The following is a 17603-nucleotide window of genomic DNA, read 5'->3' as shown; positions in this document are numbered from 1 at the left end:
ACGTTGTTTCAACAAATCTTGTATACTCTCCTTTTTTTTTCTTTCTTTCTCTCTTTCCATGCATTAATATTTTAAATCTAAACACAGAACCTAAAAGAATTAGATATTTTTAAGTCAGATGAAGCAACTCCCAACAAAGTTTTGAATGAGACAAATATAATACATATTGTTATTTCTAACAAGTATGTTAGTGTTTTAGAAAAACATAAGTACATGCAAGTTGAAGAATAGTGCATGTGCTACTTCTTATACTAGAACCAATATAAAGGAAGGAAATCTTCAAGCATCAGATGGAAAGGTCAAACGAAGCCAAGTCCAGCACAAGAAGAAAAATAAGCAAGCCTCAGACGAAGCACATTCAAGAACGAGAAGAAGTCCATACAGACCACAAATTAAACTTGTTCAAATACCAAACGAAGATGAGTCAAGGCAAAGCATAGCATGAGGATCAGAAAAGTCAAAGTCAAGTGATAGACGAAATAAAAAATGAGTGTCAGACGATAATGGATCAAATACCATATGTAGGTGTGTCAAGCATAACCTAGAGCGCAACATAAGAACCCAAATAAAGGCTGGTCAAGAATCAGACAAAAGTCAACTACATATCAGATGAATAATAGCACAGACTAAAAAATAGTCCAAATGAAAATAAAGTATGTCCATCTACGATGTTGACCAGACCAAAGAAAGTCAAAGCATTAATGAAAAATGCTCAGACGAAGATCAAGTCTTGAGATGCACATGGACTAATAGACGCAAACAGGCTACCAAGCAAGCATTTGAAGAATCAAGTCTCAAGGGACAATTCAGGCATCTTCTACAATCATACAAAAGCTCTCAATATGATCGCGCGATGAAAGGAAGCAAAGAAAAAGAAGAAAATCAAGCGCAAAAGTAAAAGCATGCATGTGTCAAAAAAAGCATATTACTTTTTCAGATAAAGACAATGTCTCTGCAGTTATGATGACCAAGAAAGGACAAAAAGTCCTTAGGTCTCAGTTAAAGTTAGTCACTGCAACTAACAAAACCTAGAAGACTTCACGTAATGTCTATAAATAAGAAGTAACATTTAATGCAAGATCTAATACATTAAATGAAAGATCGAACTAGTCATGAACGACTACATCCTACTTCAATGGAAACTTGCAATGGGCAAATTTTACAGAGACTATATATATGTCATGACTTCAAACTTGGAAAGGTTGGCAAAGAGAGTGATTCCAAGCCCAAGAAGCAATGAAACCAGAGATAGAGCATATATAGTCAAATGTACAATATTGTATTTATCTCTGTAAGACTAAGGAGTTCTGAGTGTAACTTAGGAACATAAACCTTAGTGAATGTAGTGAATTCTTGTATCCTCTCTATTAGAGTAAACCAACACTCAAAACAATTTATCTATCATTTGTAAAGCCTGAAGAGGCTAGGGAAAGAAAACTTGTATAAGCATAGAGAGGCTTGTCAAAGAATCCTCACTGTGAGCTTGAAGAGGCTGAACAAAGAATACTAGCCCTAATGTGTGAAGTTAGCGGGCCAGGAGTGGTCGATAATCCTCACTAAGAGCCTAAATAGGCTGAACAAAGAATACTAGTGCTAATGAATGAAGTTATCCAACCAGGAGTGATTGATAATACTCAGTGACCAGGAGTTGTTGAGAATACTCATTGAGAGCCTAAAGAGGCTAAACAAAGAAAATTAGTGCCAATGAGTGAAGTTGGCGAACCAGGAGTACTTGATAATACTCGGGGATCAGGAATTGTCGAGAATACTCACTGAGAGCCTAAAGAGGCTGAACAAAGAATATTAGCGCCAATGAGTGATGTTGGCAAACCAAGAGTGGTTTATAATACTCGGGGACCAGGAGTGGTCGAGAATACTCATTGAGAGCCTAAAAAGGTTGAACAAATAATACTAGCGCTGACGAGTGAAGTTGGCGGGCCATAAGTGGTCGAAAATACTTGGAAAACCAGAAGTTGTGATAATACTTGTGCTTAATTGAAAATCTAGTGGAACCCTTCAATTGAAGGAGACTGGACGTAGCTTAGTTTGAGCTAACCAGTATAAAAACCTTTGCACTATTAATCTATGTTTCTGACGCAATTTCATTTAGTTGATATAACATACTGAATATTTTGTCCATTGCTTATTCTTCACTATAACTCTCTTCAGACGAAAAAGACAGTTACTTAACGTATTATTTTAAGAAACATTTTCCTTGTGCAGATGATAAACTTTCAGACGAAAAATCCTTTGTTGAGCAAATCCTGCATAGTTCTTAAGTATTCAAATAATATTTTTATTGGAAGAAAAAGAGTCCCTATGCAAACGGTTTTAAAAATATTTTGTTAACACACACACATATTCAACCCCCCTTTTATGTGTTTTTCCTCTAACTTCAGATATGACTAAGGGGACAAAAGCTGAACTGAATCCAAACTTGTGTGATGCATCGCTTGAACACGAGAAGAATTTGTCCCCCGAGATGCAAAGACTAATGGACCAAGAGAATCGGGTAATCCAACCATACCAAGAGGAAATTAAGAGGATCAACTTGGGGCAAGGCAAAGACAAGAAAGAGATATCGATCGACACGAAGATCAAGGAGGAAGTCAAAGACCGACTCATCAGCCTTTTGAAAGAATATGTCAACATTTTCGCTTGGTCCTACCATGACATGCCAGGGCTGGACCGTGAAATTGTTGAACATAAATTTCCCATAAAAAATGGGATTCCCCATATGAAGCAAAAGCATCGAAGAGTTAAACCTGAAGGGTCCCTCAAGATAAAGGAAGAAGAACAAAAATAGTTAGATGCCAGATTTTTTATTGTACCCCGATATCTTGAATGGATTTAGAACATAGTGCTCGTATTAAAGAAAAATGGGAAAGTGCGAGTCTCTGTGGACTATCGAGATCTAACTCAAGCCACTCTTAAGGACGACTTCCCATTGCCACACATCGATGTACTCGTGGATAACTCATCCACGAACACTATCTTCTCGTTCATGGATGGATACTCTAGATATAACCAAATCAAAATGGCTATTGAGGATCATGAGAAGACTTCTTGTATCACTCCTTGGGGCACCTTCTATTATCAAGTGATGCCGTTCAATTTGCGAAACATCGGAGCAACTTATTAAAAGGCGATGATAACTATATTCCATGACATGATCCATAAGGAAGTGGAGGTGTATGTAGATGACATGATCGCTAAGTCAAAAAGTGAAAATGATCATCTTATTCACCTAAGAAAATTATTCAATCGACTCCGCAAGTATAAATTGAAGCGAAATGCTACTAAATGTACTTTTAGAGTCCGATCAAGAAAACTCCTTAGATTCATTGTCAGTGAAAAGGGGATATAAGTAGATATAGATAAAGCTAGAGCCATCATAGAGATGTCACCCCCAAAGACAGAAAAGGAGGTTAGAGGATTTCTTGGAAGGGAGAATTACATACCTTGTTTCATAACTCAACTTACTGATACATGCACTCCCATCTTCAAGCTACTCCGAAAGAATCAACCAATGGAGTGGAATGAGGAATGCCAAGTCATTTTTGATAGGATCAAGCAATGCCTCACAAATCCACCAATATTGATGCCTCCTATCAAAGGGAAACCTCTCATTCTATATCTCACAGTCTTGGAGAACTCCATGGGATGTATGTTGGGTCATCTATGCAAAACTAATAATCAAGAAAGAGCTATCTATTACATGAGCAAGAAGCTCACCGACTACGAGGCTCGATATTCACCTTTGGAAAAGACATGTTGTGCTTTGGTATGGACCGCCCAATGGCTAAGAAAATACATGTTGAGGCATACCACCCAGTTGATATGAAAAATAGACCCTATCAAGTATCTACTTGAGAAGTCCGTACTCGTCGGGAGGGTCGCCAAATGGCAATTACTACTATCAGAGTACGACGTTGTCTATGTCTCACAAAAGGCAATCAAAGGTAATGTTCTGGCTAACTACGTAGCAAGTGGACCGACCAGGGAATAACACGTGATGAAGGATGACTTCCCTGATGAAGAAATTTTGGCCTTGGAAAATGATGGAGAAGAACAAAGTCAGAAAGAATCTTGGTCCATGTTCATCGACGGAGCCTCGAATCTAATGGGACATGAAATAGGCCTTATACTAATGTCATCCCATGGAAAACATGTCTCGGTGACGACAAGGTTGGACTTTGAATGCACTAACAACATGGCAAAATATGAAGCTTGTATATTGGGATTACAGGCTGCCCTTGACAACAACATCACCAAACTAGAAGTTTATAGCAATTCATCAGTTAAGGGACGAATGGGAAATGAGGGATCACAAATTAATCCCCTACTAGGCATATACACAGGGCCTAATGTCCCAATTTGAAAATGTTAGCTTCAAACACGCCTGGAGAGAAGGAAAACAATTGACAGGCGCCCTAGCCACATTATCCTCTATGTTTGCCATAAAAGAAGGATGTGAAATACCGGTCATCAGGATTAGACAACATGAGATACAAGCTCATTTTTGTACACTAGAAGAAAAGGGTTATGGCCACCCTTAGTATTTCGACATCCAACAATATATCAAAGAAGGGAAATACCCGATTGGGGCATCTGACAATGATAAGAAGATGATCAGATGAAAAGCTTTCTGATTCACACTACATGAGGGCATTCTATAGAAGAAAAACTTTGATTCAGTCCTATTGAGGTGTGTCGGTCATGAGAAATCCCAATACTTGATCAAGGAAATCCACGAGGGAAATTTTGGCACCCACGTGACAAGACAAGTCATGGCCAGAAAGATTATAAGGGCAGGATATTTTTGGTCAACCATGGATAAGGACTGTATCTCGTATGCCATGAAATGTCATAAATGCTAGATATATGTCGATAACATTCAAGTCCCACTAAGTGAGCTCAATGTAATGTCCTTACCTTAGCCTTTCTCATTGTGGGGCATCGATGTCATCGGACCAATTAAACCCAAAGCTTGAATAGACACAAATTCATTCTTGTAGCTATGGATTACTTCAGCAAATGGGTCGAAGCCATCTCATATGCACATGTGAAACGTAAAGTAGTAGTCAATTTCATCAAGAAGAACATAATATGCCGATACGAAATTCTTGATAAAATCATAATAGATAATGAATCCAACCTCAACAACAAAATGATGACCAAGTTGTGTGACACCTTCAAAATTCAGCATCACAACTCCTCCTCTTATAAACTAAAGATGAATAGAGCGGTCGAAGCAGCCAATAAAAATATTAAAAAGATCGTCCAAAAAATGGTCATCACCTATAAAGATTTGCACGAGATGTTACCCTTTGCCCTGCATGGGTACAGAACATTGGTCCATACATTGATCGACGCCACACCTTTCTCCTTGGTGTATGGGATGGAGGTTGTCCTACCCATTGAAGTGGAACTCCCTTCTTTAAGGATACTTGTGAAGTTAACGGAATAACACATAGAAGGGGGAGGGGTTTAATATGTGTGTGTGTGAAGGAGGGAATTTGTAGAAATGTTTTTGCAAGAATAAAGTCCTTCGTCCAATGCAATTTTGAATACCAGACGGTGATGCAGATTTTGCAATACAAGGTTACTACGTCTGAAAGATTTATTGTCTGCTGAAGGAAAGTGATTTAAAATGATAATTAAAGTTCTTGAATTTTCTTTTCAAGATGAGATAAACAGTAAATAAGGTCTTTCAGTATAATATGTTTGTGAAAATGAGTTTGCGTCTCCATTTGGAAGTGATTTAAAAAGTATGTAAATACTGGATGAAGTCTTTCGCAAGGATTTAATTAGTAAGAAGAATTTGTGCCAAGCTAAACAAGAAAAGAAATGCACACATTTTATACTGGTTCGCTCAACTGAGCTACGTCTAGTCTCCTTTAACTGAAGGGTTCCACTAAATATGCAATGAAGTATATAAGTATTGTTGACCACTTCTGGCCCGAGTATTCTCGACCACTCTTGGCCCGCCAGCTTCACTCACCAGCGCTAGTATTCTTAAAGCACTTCTGGTTCTCCAAGTATTCTTGACCACTCCTGGCCCATTGGCTTCACTCACCAACACTAGTATTCTTAAACCACTTCTGGTTCTCCAAGTATTCTCGACCACTCCTGGCCCGTTGGCTTCACTCACCAACGCTAGTATTCTTAAACCACTTCTGGTTCTCCAAGTATTCTCAACCACTCTTGGCCTGCCAACTTCACTCACCAGCGCTGGTATATTCTTCTCAGCCACTTCTGGCTAGCAGTGAGTATTCTTTGACAAGCCCTTCCGGGCTTTAAAAGTATTCTTTTCCTAGCCTCTTCAGACTTTACAATGTTGGCTAGACAGATTTGGTTTGAGTGTTTGGGTTACTCTCAAGGAGAGGATACATACGTTTTTACACTCACTACGGTTTGATGTTAACATATACATATTTGAAATTTTGTAGTTTACTAAGACGAATACATTAATCTACTTTTGACTCTATGCGCACTATCTCTGGTTTCGTTGAACCATGGGCTAGATATTACTCTTCTTTACGCTTCCACCATTTCCGGCCAAACAGCCAACTTTTTAAGGTTTTATATTGAGACCTATATATTGTCTTGTGAAATCTACCCGTTGCAAGTATCCGTTGAAGCTGATGTATTCATTCTTGACTAGTTTGATCTTCTCGTTTAATGCTCAAATTCTTGCATTCAATGTTGCTTCCTGTTCATAGACAATGCGATAAGTTTCCTTGCCCTGTCAGCAGTTGTGTTTGAGTTTAGAAGAGACCTAGGAACCTTTTTATCCTTTTCTAGTTTCATAATTGTGAAGTTTTGTCCTTGTCTGAAAATGTAACGTACATTTTTTAACACATGCATGTTTCTAATTCTGCGATTTGATTTTCTCCTTTCCTCTTTTCTTCTTGCAATTCAGATGACTCCATGTGTTTTCCTATGAGTGTGGACGATATTCAAATTGTCTTTTGAAGCTTGATTTCTCAGATGACTACGTGACATTCTTCGTCTGCGTGTGGTAGTCGACATTTAGTTTAATACTTCAACCTTTGTCTGATCATTAGCATTTTGACCTTTCCTTTCGTCTTGGTAAACCTTGTATATGGTCAAACTTTCCATTTCTTCTAGAGTTTCTTCTTGGTTATTTGACCATCTTCAGTCTGAGTCTTTATGTGTTGCCTTAGATTGTGTTTGGCATGATCTTGTTCCTGATTTGGGTTGTTGAGTGCTTATGTTGGCCTTTCATTTTGTATTGTCTGATGCTTATGCCTCTTCGTCATTATACTTGTTCTTATGTATTTCTGAAACACTAACTCACTAGTTAAAGATAACAACATATATTATATTTGTCTCACTCAAAACCTTTTTGGGAATTTCTTTATCTGACTTAACAACTTGTAGAGACAAATTTCCATGAGGTTCAGTGGGTAGGAGCCAAATTCGATCAACTAAATCTCATAGAAGAGAAAAGGTTGGACGTTATCTATCACAGACTGACTTATCAAAGGAGGAGCTAGCAAGGTGGGCGGCCATGTGTCATTTTGTTCACTTTGATTTTTTCAAAAATATTTGATTTGGTTTAGTTAGGTTCATCCAATGATGATGAAACCTAGCTAAATCAAATCTGTGAAAATTAGGAGCAAAATGAGTCCAATATGTAAAATTTTTCCTAGGCCCAATTCTGGCCCAATTACTAGTCACACCTTCAAGCATTGCTAAATACCACCCCTCTTTTCCTACTGAAAAAATAGAAACTGAGTGTATCAACAAAGGAGTTTAAATGGAGTCAAACTCTCCAAGTAACCCACCCTAGAATCAATATACAATGACTAGTAAAAGAAACTAAAGTGCCTCAAAAATTCAAAGGAAAAAATAAGTCTATACAAGAGAACTATGTACAAGATATTTACAACTAGAACTATGCCTTCTCTTCATGATAGAGTAGTCCAAATTGAACAGTACCATGGGCTTGGAAAGCCCACTAGTCTTCAAGGTGCCCACTGGTCTCCAAGGTGGTCATAGCTCTAGTGATTGAGCCCTTGGCCCATGGTCCATTATCTCATTCCTTTTGGTTCCTTCAATGTATCACCTCTTGGATTCCTTGGCCTTGGCCATACTCTATCATCCCCTCCCTCTTGAAAAGGATTTAACCTCAAATCTCGAGGTTTTTCTTGATGATTGGCCACACCTACAAATATATAATACAATTCATTAGAGGTGATATTCTCAACAAATAAATGTGAAAGGCATATCCTAGAAGGAATCCTTTCATGGAACCTAAAGATATGAATGATACTAGACCTTCTAATATAATGAATAGGATCCTCTCCTAAACATATACTAGATATATTACTAAATCCTAAAAATGTGCTAAAACTAAAACTATAGCACACTAAAGACTCAATCCTAAAATCTAAAACATCTTGCCTAAAGTACCCTATGTGGTAACCTAGGCATTTCCTAGAAAATAAGGAAAATACTACTAAGAAATTTCCGAAAAAAAATTGGATTATATTATTTGTTGGATAGTTATGAAAAGAATTCATCACAAAGAACCTTGAATGTTCATATGTTATATCCAACAAATAATATGTTCCATAAATTGGGTGCATTATTGCCACAACTAAGGTAGGAAAAGTCCTACACAAAGGAAGGCTATCTACCTTGGGCACCACCAAGGAAGTAGCATAAGAAGCAGAACTCACTAGTGGAAAAAAAAAGGCTTTTAAAATCGGTTATTTTAAACTTTTAAAATCGGTTCCGTAACCGATTTAGTCCGGGCTATGAAAAAAATTAAACTGGAACAGGCCGTTTCGGGTTGTTAAAAAGGCCTAAAAAGATAGTGTGGAATGGGCCGTTCTAGCATAGTTTGGCATCAGAACGGCCCGTTCTCCTTGTAGTACGACTGTTCTCCTTGCAGAACGGGTCGTTCTCCTTGCAGAATGGGTCGTTCTCCTTGCAAAACGGGCTGTTCTCCTTGTAGAACGGGCCGTTTCAGATTTGAAATTTACCCACAATGAAAAGAGACACAAGAAGAGCATGAGAAGAAGAAAACGAAAACAAAAACGACAACAAAATTTACCTTATTGGAGACTTTAGAAAATGAGACCGCGAGAGAGTAAAAAAAGGAGCAGAGGGAAAGATTAAAGAGAACGAGAATGGAGGGAAATATAAAAGGTTTCTGAAGATACTTTTAAAATCGGTCATAAAATAACAGATCTTAAAAGTACTTTTACGATCGGTTATTTTATGACCGATCTTAAAAGTTATTCTAATACAACTTTTAAGATCGGTTCTTTTGTAACCGATCTTAAAAGTTGTGTTAGACATACCTTTTTAGATCGGTCATAAAATAATTGATCTTAAAAGTACTTTTAAGATCCGTTAAATTTTAATCGATCTTAAAAGTGTTCGTATGATTTACAAAATTTCCACCGCGTCACTTTTAAGATTTGTTACCTTGTAACCGATCTTAAAACTCCTATTTTAAATCCAATTTTTGCATTAGTGACTAGATGAGGTCCACTTCTTCTTCACCAAATCTTGAAGTTGAGAATATTTTTCTTTAAAAATAATGGATTTGTGAATATCTTCTTCAAGACTAGTGGTAGTGTGAGGGTAAGAGTTAAGGTCTTTATGAATAAAGAGAAAATTCTTCGTAGGTTTTCTAGTGATAAAGCAATTCTCTTTAGACATAACTCCCTTAGAGGATATTTCTTCCTCTTTACTCTTCCCTACTTTCTTTCTTTTTCTTTTGATTTTCATTTGTGCTTGATCCTCAACCACTTGTTGAGGTGAGAGAGGATAAAGAACAAATTTCTTTTCCTTATGAGTGAAGGTGATTTCATTAGTAAGACCATTATGTATAGTTTTCTTTTCAAATTGCCATGGTCTTCCTAACAAAATATGACAAGCTTCCATTGGTACTATATCACATAAAACTTGGTGATGAGTCAATATTTTCCCCTATTTTCTTACCTTTCTGTACTTATTTTAATCTTTGATTTGTGCCTAATTGCTTATATTCTGCATTGTTTTCTATTTGGGCTGTAATTGGACCGGTAATTCATATTTTAGCTAATTTGAATTTTCTGCATCTAATTATTCCAAATTTCATTTTCAGGGCAGTTTAATAATTATTTAGGCTTGGAATTAATTTCTGGACTTCAAGTGGAGTTACCACGTCATGTACCATGTCATCTTCCATGTCACTGCTGCACCATTTTCCACCTCAGCATTCATTTTTAGTTTTTAGGCTATTTTATTGTTATTTGGTCAGACATGTAATTGTTTTGGGGCCCAATCTCATTTTAGGTCATTTTAGGTTTAGGCTAGGGCTGACTTGGCAGCCACTAGAGGAGGGGGGCTGATGTGACTACGTGAACAGTAGCCTCCTTCATCATTCCAAACGTTTTTGGCTTCTCTCTTTGTTCTTATGTTTTACGTTTTCTCTCATGTAGCTACAGTTTTGACGTTTTGGGTTTTCCTTGTTGCTTTCTTTTACGTTTTGTTCTCTTTGAGCTGCCATTGTATTTTCGTTTTACTCTTCTCCTCTGTGGTTGTGGAACTTGAACATTTACATTTGAAGAATACACATTTTCGTTTTCTTTCATTTTCATTTTTGTTCATTTTCGTTTTCCTTCTCTGTCTTGCTGCATTTTCGTTTCTGTTTGCTGTTCTGTTTTAATGGAAGGCTAAAAACCCTTGGGGTTGGTTCCTTGAGTAGATTGCAATATCTATTTGAGGTTTTATTTGTATTTGAATTTGTGTCCTACTTGGTTCTTCTTCATTGAACCTCTGAAACATTTTCATTTTTGATAGCTGTTCATGCTTAATGAATCAGGTTGCTCACAAGTTGCTTAATCTTGTGGGGAGGTTTAATGTTGTATACGTTTGCTTAATTCGTGTAGGGAAATCTTGAGTTAATCTTCGCTTAGTTGGTTAACTCGGATGGAACAAGGATTAAGTTATGAACAGAGAAATGTTCTGAGAACCAGGGATAAAAGAGTTGCAATCTGAGCGGGGAACCAATCCGTTTTACTTGCTGTTTTATTTCGTTTTATTGTGTCAGCAACTGAAAATCCGAAAACAAACCCCCCCACTATGTGTGTAAGCCTTTAACAGTAAAAGAAGGTCCTTGGGAGACGACCTAGGAGTCACTTCCTAGTACTACATTTAATTGTATTTATTTGACCAGATACGGTTTCTGTTAGAGGTTGTGTGTTTGTGTGTTATTAGTATTGTTGTGTTCTGTTGTGTGTTTTGTGCTTTAGAGTCTTTGTTATGTTATGTGTGTTTTTGGTGTAGTGTGTTTTAGTGTATCAGTATATCAATGTTAGTGTATCAGTGTTTGTTTCAATTTTGTATGAACAGTAAACCAATGGAACAGTAACTCAAATTTGGTTTTTGATGCATTTGTTTGCTGTCATGTGTTTGTCATAGCTGATCTTTATTGCATTTGATAGGCCATTGTGACCAATTATATTGATTCCATTTGGGGTGCTGAATCATTGTTGTGTGTGTTGAGTTTCAATTCTGGTGCATTTCGTTGTGCATGTGGCTCAAAATCTGGTGCGTTTTCTGGTGCATTTTGCTCTGTTTTTGGTGCGTTTTCTAGTCTATTTTTGGTGCGTGTTCTGTTTCGGTTTGGGCTTGCTCTGTTTTGGCTGTCTACTAGTCCTCTGTTCAGGTGCCAAAAACGTGGGAAAATGGTGTGGAAGAGCAAAATATGGTGCAAAAATGTGGCGCATGAATAGTGCTAAATAGTGCTAGAATTTTCCAATTAATTGTGATTTTTGGTTTTGATAGCTAGACTTGTTATTTTTTTCTGATTTTTTTGTGGTAACTTCTTTCAACCTATATTTTGTGTAAAAAATAGCTAGGGCACTTAGTTTGGTCAATATTTGAAGATACCAAAATTTTTGAAAATTGTTTTCAGCAAAACTTCAAAGGGCCATAACTTTTGCTCTGGTTATCGGAATTAGGCAAACTTTTTTTTCATTTTGTGTATAAAAAAAAGATATATCCAACCCACATCGCTACGCCGTGTGGCCCCAGCCAGATCTTCAAAAAAACGTCATTTACTATTTCTTTTTCATTTTGAATTTTGTTTTCAAAATTTTTGTGGTAGTGTCTTATGATTTTAGGATGATATTGGTGCATTAGATTGGATGTTTTCTGAGTTTTCATGGAAATTCCCTTTTTACCCCTACTGTTCACGTGTCCTGATGCTTGTGTTGCATGTGTTGCATGTAGTGCATGACTAGGAGCAGTCCTGATTGTAGACCCCTAAAATTGTCCGGGTCGGAAATAAGACTCGAAGACTCTCAAAGATCGAAGGAAAGTCAGCCAGAAGGACTCCTAGAAGACCATAGGATGGCTATCTGTAGGTTTAGAGGTCTTAGAGTAGCTTAAAATAAGGAAGTGGAGGGAATGAAGCCCAATACGGCCGTACTAAACTTAATACGGCCGTATTGAAGCTTCAACACGGCCGCAGTGAACTCAATACGGCGTATTAAAGTTTCTGAAACTTCAATACGGCCGTACTGAAATCAATACGGCCGTATTGAAGCTTCAATACAGCCGCAGTGAACTCAATACGGGCGCATTGAAATTTCTGAATTTCAATACGGCCGTATTGAATTCAATACGGCCGTATTGAAGTTCAAAAATTTCAATACGGCCGTATTGATTCTGTAGCCCGTATTGGGCCTGTTCCCTATAAATATGACGTCAATTGGACGTCATTCCACTTTTTGGAACATAGTTTCAACCCTCTCCTTGAGTATTCTGGGGTTTTTGAGCAGTGTTCTGCCCTAGAAATCACTCGGAGAGTTGATCCGACGAAGTTCTTGAGCCCCGAGCCATTTTGCTTGAGGATCGAACCTAGTCGAAGGGAAATCCTCCGGATTTCCATAGTCAAAATTTTATAGGAGGGAGCGAGCGGGCTTGTAGAGCGAGGGAACGCCAAAAAGCTTCCCAGTTTTACGAAATATATATAAAAGCACGCTTCAAAGGTTTCTTCTTAAAGTCCTTCCTTTTACTGCTTTCTGTGTGCATATTTAAGCTGTCATCATGTAGATAGTTAATTTATAATTGCTTAGAATAAATAGGGGTAATTTAGTAATTTTACACTGTTATTTTAGAAATAATCTGTCATAGGGAACCCGAAAGGGGCACTGTGGGGTGCTAACACCTTCCCCACGCGTAACCGACTCCCTTACCCAACTCTGGTTGTAATGGCCAAAGTTGATTTATAAAATCAATTGCCTTATCCCTTTTTCCAATGTTTTGAGTAAAACATTGGTGGCGACTCCATGAACCCTCCTTTTGCGAAAACCACTAATCCATGGAGGGTCCCGCTTGGGATTAACATGGATTGGTGAGACATTTAATAAAATTGCTCGTTTGACAAGGTCTCAGTTTGAGAATACGTCATTCTAGCAATCCATATTTTTAAACAAATAAACGAGTCCAACCATCCTTCGCGAATGCCGAAAGCCCGTTTCGGGCCGGTGGCGACAGATGGCGACTCCGCTGGGGAAGCCTCGAGAGTCAGTCCCATTTAGTGACAGATTATTTTTAACAAATAATAGTTAAAAATTTCTTTATTACCCCTCACTTGTATGATAACATGTTTATCTATTTGGCTTTAATAACTGTTGTATTTTTAAATTTACGCAATTGTTTGAAATAAAAACTGCACACAAACCTTTGCACACAACAGTTCCCTCTATACCCGGGGGCATGAGTGATTAACCATAGGGAGTGGATGTTAGTACGGCCGGTTGTCGAATGGGTCTATAGGTGCCCGTAGACCGTTGTCGGAAAACATCACTCAAGGTGATAACCATGAACTCAAGTCTGACAGTGCGTTGGTGCTTTCCATCGACTTACGACGAGAGGAATTGGGTCCCTATAATGGGGGCACCTTGGGGGCCTCAGACCGGTGAGAACAGTTAGATCCACCTTGAATATGCACTTTTCTGCAGGATACCCCTACCTCGTGATTCGCTCGTGACTGTTCGTGGATGAGTGAATTGTTTGTGCATTGTTTATGTGAAATTGTTTGAGCATACACTGCATTTCTTTAAACATACAACATTCCTATTCTTTTAAAATAAAAATAAATAGGAATAAGAATCTTCCATTGCATGGTGTTAACATCTACCTTCATCACATTCATGTAGGTAGTTTCCCTTTTCACCCAAAAAAATACAAAAAACAAAATACCCAAAAAAAAAAAGGAAAAAAGGGTTATTTATCCAAACCAAGCAATATCATGCATCATCTTAGGAACATCCTAAAAACATGATAATGCTTAGTTGAATAAACACTATGCATGCATATTCAACCTCATCATCTCATATCATGCATATAGATCATGGAGAGATCTAGGAGTCATTCATACATCTCTCCTAGTAATCCATTAATAAACATTAATAAAAAGAAAGAAATAATCGATGCGTATGTTCAAAGAATGGATCGCACGCCGTTCGTTATCAAGTGTAAGCCAACAACCGTGCCAATCGAGCGCACATCAACTCCGTTGTTGGTAATCAAGACGAATAAAGGGGAAGGTCCGACACCATTAAGGATCACTGTTCCAAGGCCTTTCCCTTATGAATCAAATAAGGCTGTGCCGTGGATATACGACATCCACTCTTCTGCCGACAGCGATATCTCCAACATCGCTGGACTTGGGGGCATGACTAGGAGTGGCAGGATCTACACTCCCAATGATCTTCATAACAAAGCTCCCAAGAATAAAGAAAAAGAAGAAAAGAAAACCGAGGAAAAAGAATCCGAGGAGGAGACAGACGAGCTGTTAAAGTATATCCGACAGAGCGAGTACTCCATCGTGGATCAACTTCATAAGACGCCAGCAAAGATTACGCTGTTGTCGTTGATCCTATGCTCCGAACCACATCGGCAAGCTCTGTTGAAAGTCTTGAACGAGGCATACGTGTCGCACACTATCTCCCAAGACGAGTTTGAGGGGATTGTTAGTCACATCAAGGCTAATGATCACCTCACCTTCATCGATGAAGAAATCCCCGCCGAGGGATCAAACCACAACAAGCCCTTGCACATCTCTATAAAGTGCAAGGAGTATCACATCGCTAAAGTCTTGGTAGATAATGGATCTTCCTTGAACATAATGCCAAAAAGAGCGCTCGAGCAAGTGGCAATCAAGGGAATCCAAATGCGCCCGAGCAACATGATCGTTCGAGCCTTCGATGGATCTAAAAGAGAAGTGGTGGGAGAGATCAATCTTCCAATCCAAATTGGACCCACTATCTTCAACGTCGAATTTCAAGTGATGGACATCACTCCCGCATACAGCTGTCTCCTCGGCCGACCTTGGATTCATGATGCGAAAGCTGTTCCTTCTACGCTCTACCAGAAAGTCAAGTTCATAATGGGTGACAAGCTGGTGACCGTGCAAGCTGAAGATGACATACTCATCAGCAAGCCATCCACCATACCTTATGTGGATGCAGCAGAGGAAGCTTTGGAAACCGCCTTCCAAGCATTGGAAATTGCCAATGTTGAAACGTTTCCCCGAGAAATGAAGAAGGTAGCTCATATGCTCACAAAGAACGGATACTTGCCAGGACAAGGATTAGGCAAGGACTCCCAAGGAATCCCGGAGCTACCCATTATCAAGGACAATCCGGGAAAACAAGGGTTAGGATACAACCCTGTTAAAGATCAAAGAACGAAGAGGAATCAAGATCCTTCTCGACGTTCTTTAAGCCAGATCTTTAGGAAGGCCGGTTCACAAGCGTCAAGGCCGGTCGTCGTCGTCAAAATGTTTTTCTCCTTCCGATAGGGATGTATAGACTCAGTGACTATTAGAGATCACTCCTCGGGGACAGCCCGACCCCCGAGCCTCGATAGGGCACATGTTTCCGCTGCGATTATAATAAAATCATTCTTCATTAATTCTTTATTGCTTCTTTTCTTGCTTGCAATAAAATTCTAGACCACATTATTTTAACCCTGTTTGAATAAGCATAAATGAGGTTAAAATCATCTTGATAATAATAAACCCACATCATTTTTATGTGGAAGTGTGTGTGACAACTTGGAGCACCTTTTCTTGGCCTCAATAAGTGCCATCATGGATAAAGAAATCCTAAAGATAATAAGCTCGGCAGGAAACCCAAAAAGGGGACTATGCAAAATAAGAGCAAAAAGACCCGCTAGGAATCCCACAAAAGGGTGACCTAGGCAAAAGTTAGGGTTACAAAATAAGAACAAAAGACCCGCTAGGAATCCCACAAAAGGGTGACCTAGGCAAAAGTTAGGGTTACAAAATAAGAGCAAAAGACCCGCTAAAACTCCACAAATGGGTGTTTTAGGCAAAAGTTAGGGCCGTCAAAAAAGAAAAACAAAATAAATCCATGATGGTACCATCAATTGAATTCAACAAGGGGCTTAAGAAAAGCTATCCAAGTTGTCAAAGCACAATCATTAATAACAAAGATGTGCTTAACTTCACAAGTGTTTAATCGAACAAGCCTAAACACTTAAGCCTACCATTGGCCAAGCCATTCTTACAAAATCCATTTTTCAAAATAAAATAATCCCCTCTAAAACACAAACTTTTGAAAATATATCCTTTCCATCTTTTCTCTCTTGTCCCAACGATTTTTGAATAATCTAGTGGAAACATGGAGATATAGTGGTCAATAGGAGGGTTGACATATCTTTTAAAGGAAGGGAAGGATCATTTGGTTGATGACACCAAAATAACACGCATCATTCCTCGGTTACAGAAATCGGCAATGCACAGCCCGTCTGGAGGAATGGCAAAATTCAAATAGAGAAACGCATCGTTTAATTCTTTTGAAAAATGAATCAAATAGAATTAGGTGCATCATACCGCATACATGCATACAGATGATAGGTGTACTGGAAGATCACTTATTCTCTGTTTATTGAAAAAACAAAAAAATATAAACTTCAGAAAAACAATACGCCCGTATCATGTTCAGTACGCCCGTACCAAAATTAGGGTTATGAACAAATTTTCAATTCAATACGGGCATACTGAAATGGATGCGGCCGTATTGGCCATAAAGAAATTTTCAAAGACCTCGTCATGAGGCAACCACATAAAATAGAAAAATAGAAAAATTGCTTGTGTATGATAGCAGCAAACAAAATGCAAAGATTCAGAAAATCAACAGCGTCATACAGAATAACTGAGCCTGGAGAGGCTTGCCGAAAGAATACTCTCAGAATAACTGAGCTTGGAGAGGCTTGCCGAAAGAATACTCTCAAAATAACTGAGCCTGGAGAGGCTTGCCGAAACAATACTCATACAGAATAATTGAGCCTGGAGAGGCTCGCCGAAATAATACTCTCTCAGAATAACTGAGACATTTCTGTACAGAAAAAGCCAAAACCAACAAAAAAGGCAAAATCAACAAAAATACAGAAAAAGCCAAAATCAACAAAAAAGGCAAAAACACAGAAAAAGCCAAAATCGAAAAAAGGGCAAAATACAGAAAATCCAACAAATCATACAGAATAACTGAGCCTGGAGAGGCTTGCCGAAAAAATACTCGTACAAAATAATTGAGCCT

The sequence above is a fragment of the Cajanus cajan genome, chromosome 4, assembly GCF_000230855.2.
Source record: "Cajanus cajan strain Asha chromosome 4, NIPB_CcT2T_4, whole genome shotgun sequence".
In the NCBI taxonomy this organism is placed as follows: domain Eukaryota; kingdom Viridiplantae; phylum Streptophyta; class Magnoliopsida; order Fabales; family Fabaceae; genus Cajanus; species Cajanus cajan.
The sequence above is the reverse complement of the archived record's forward strand: the minus strand, read 5'-3'. Positions refer to the sequence as shown.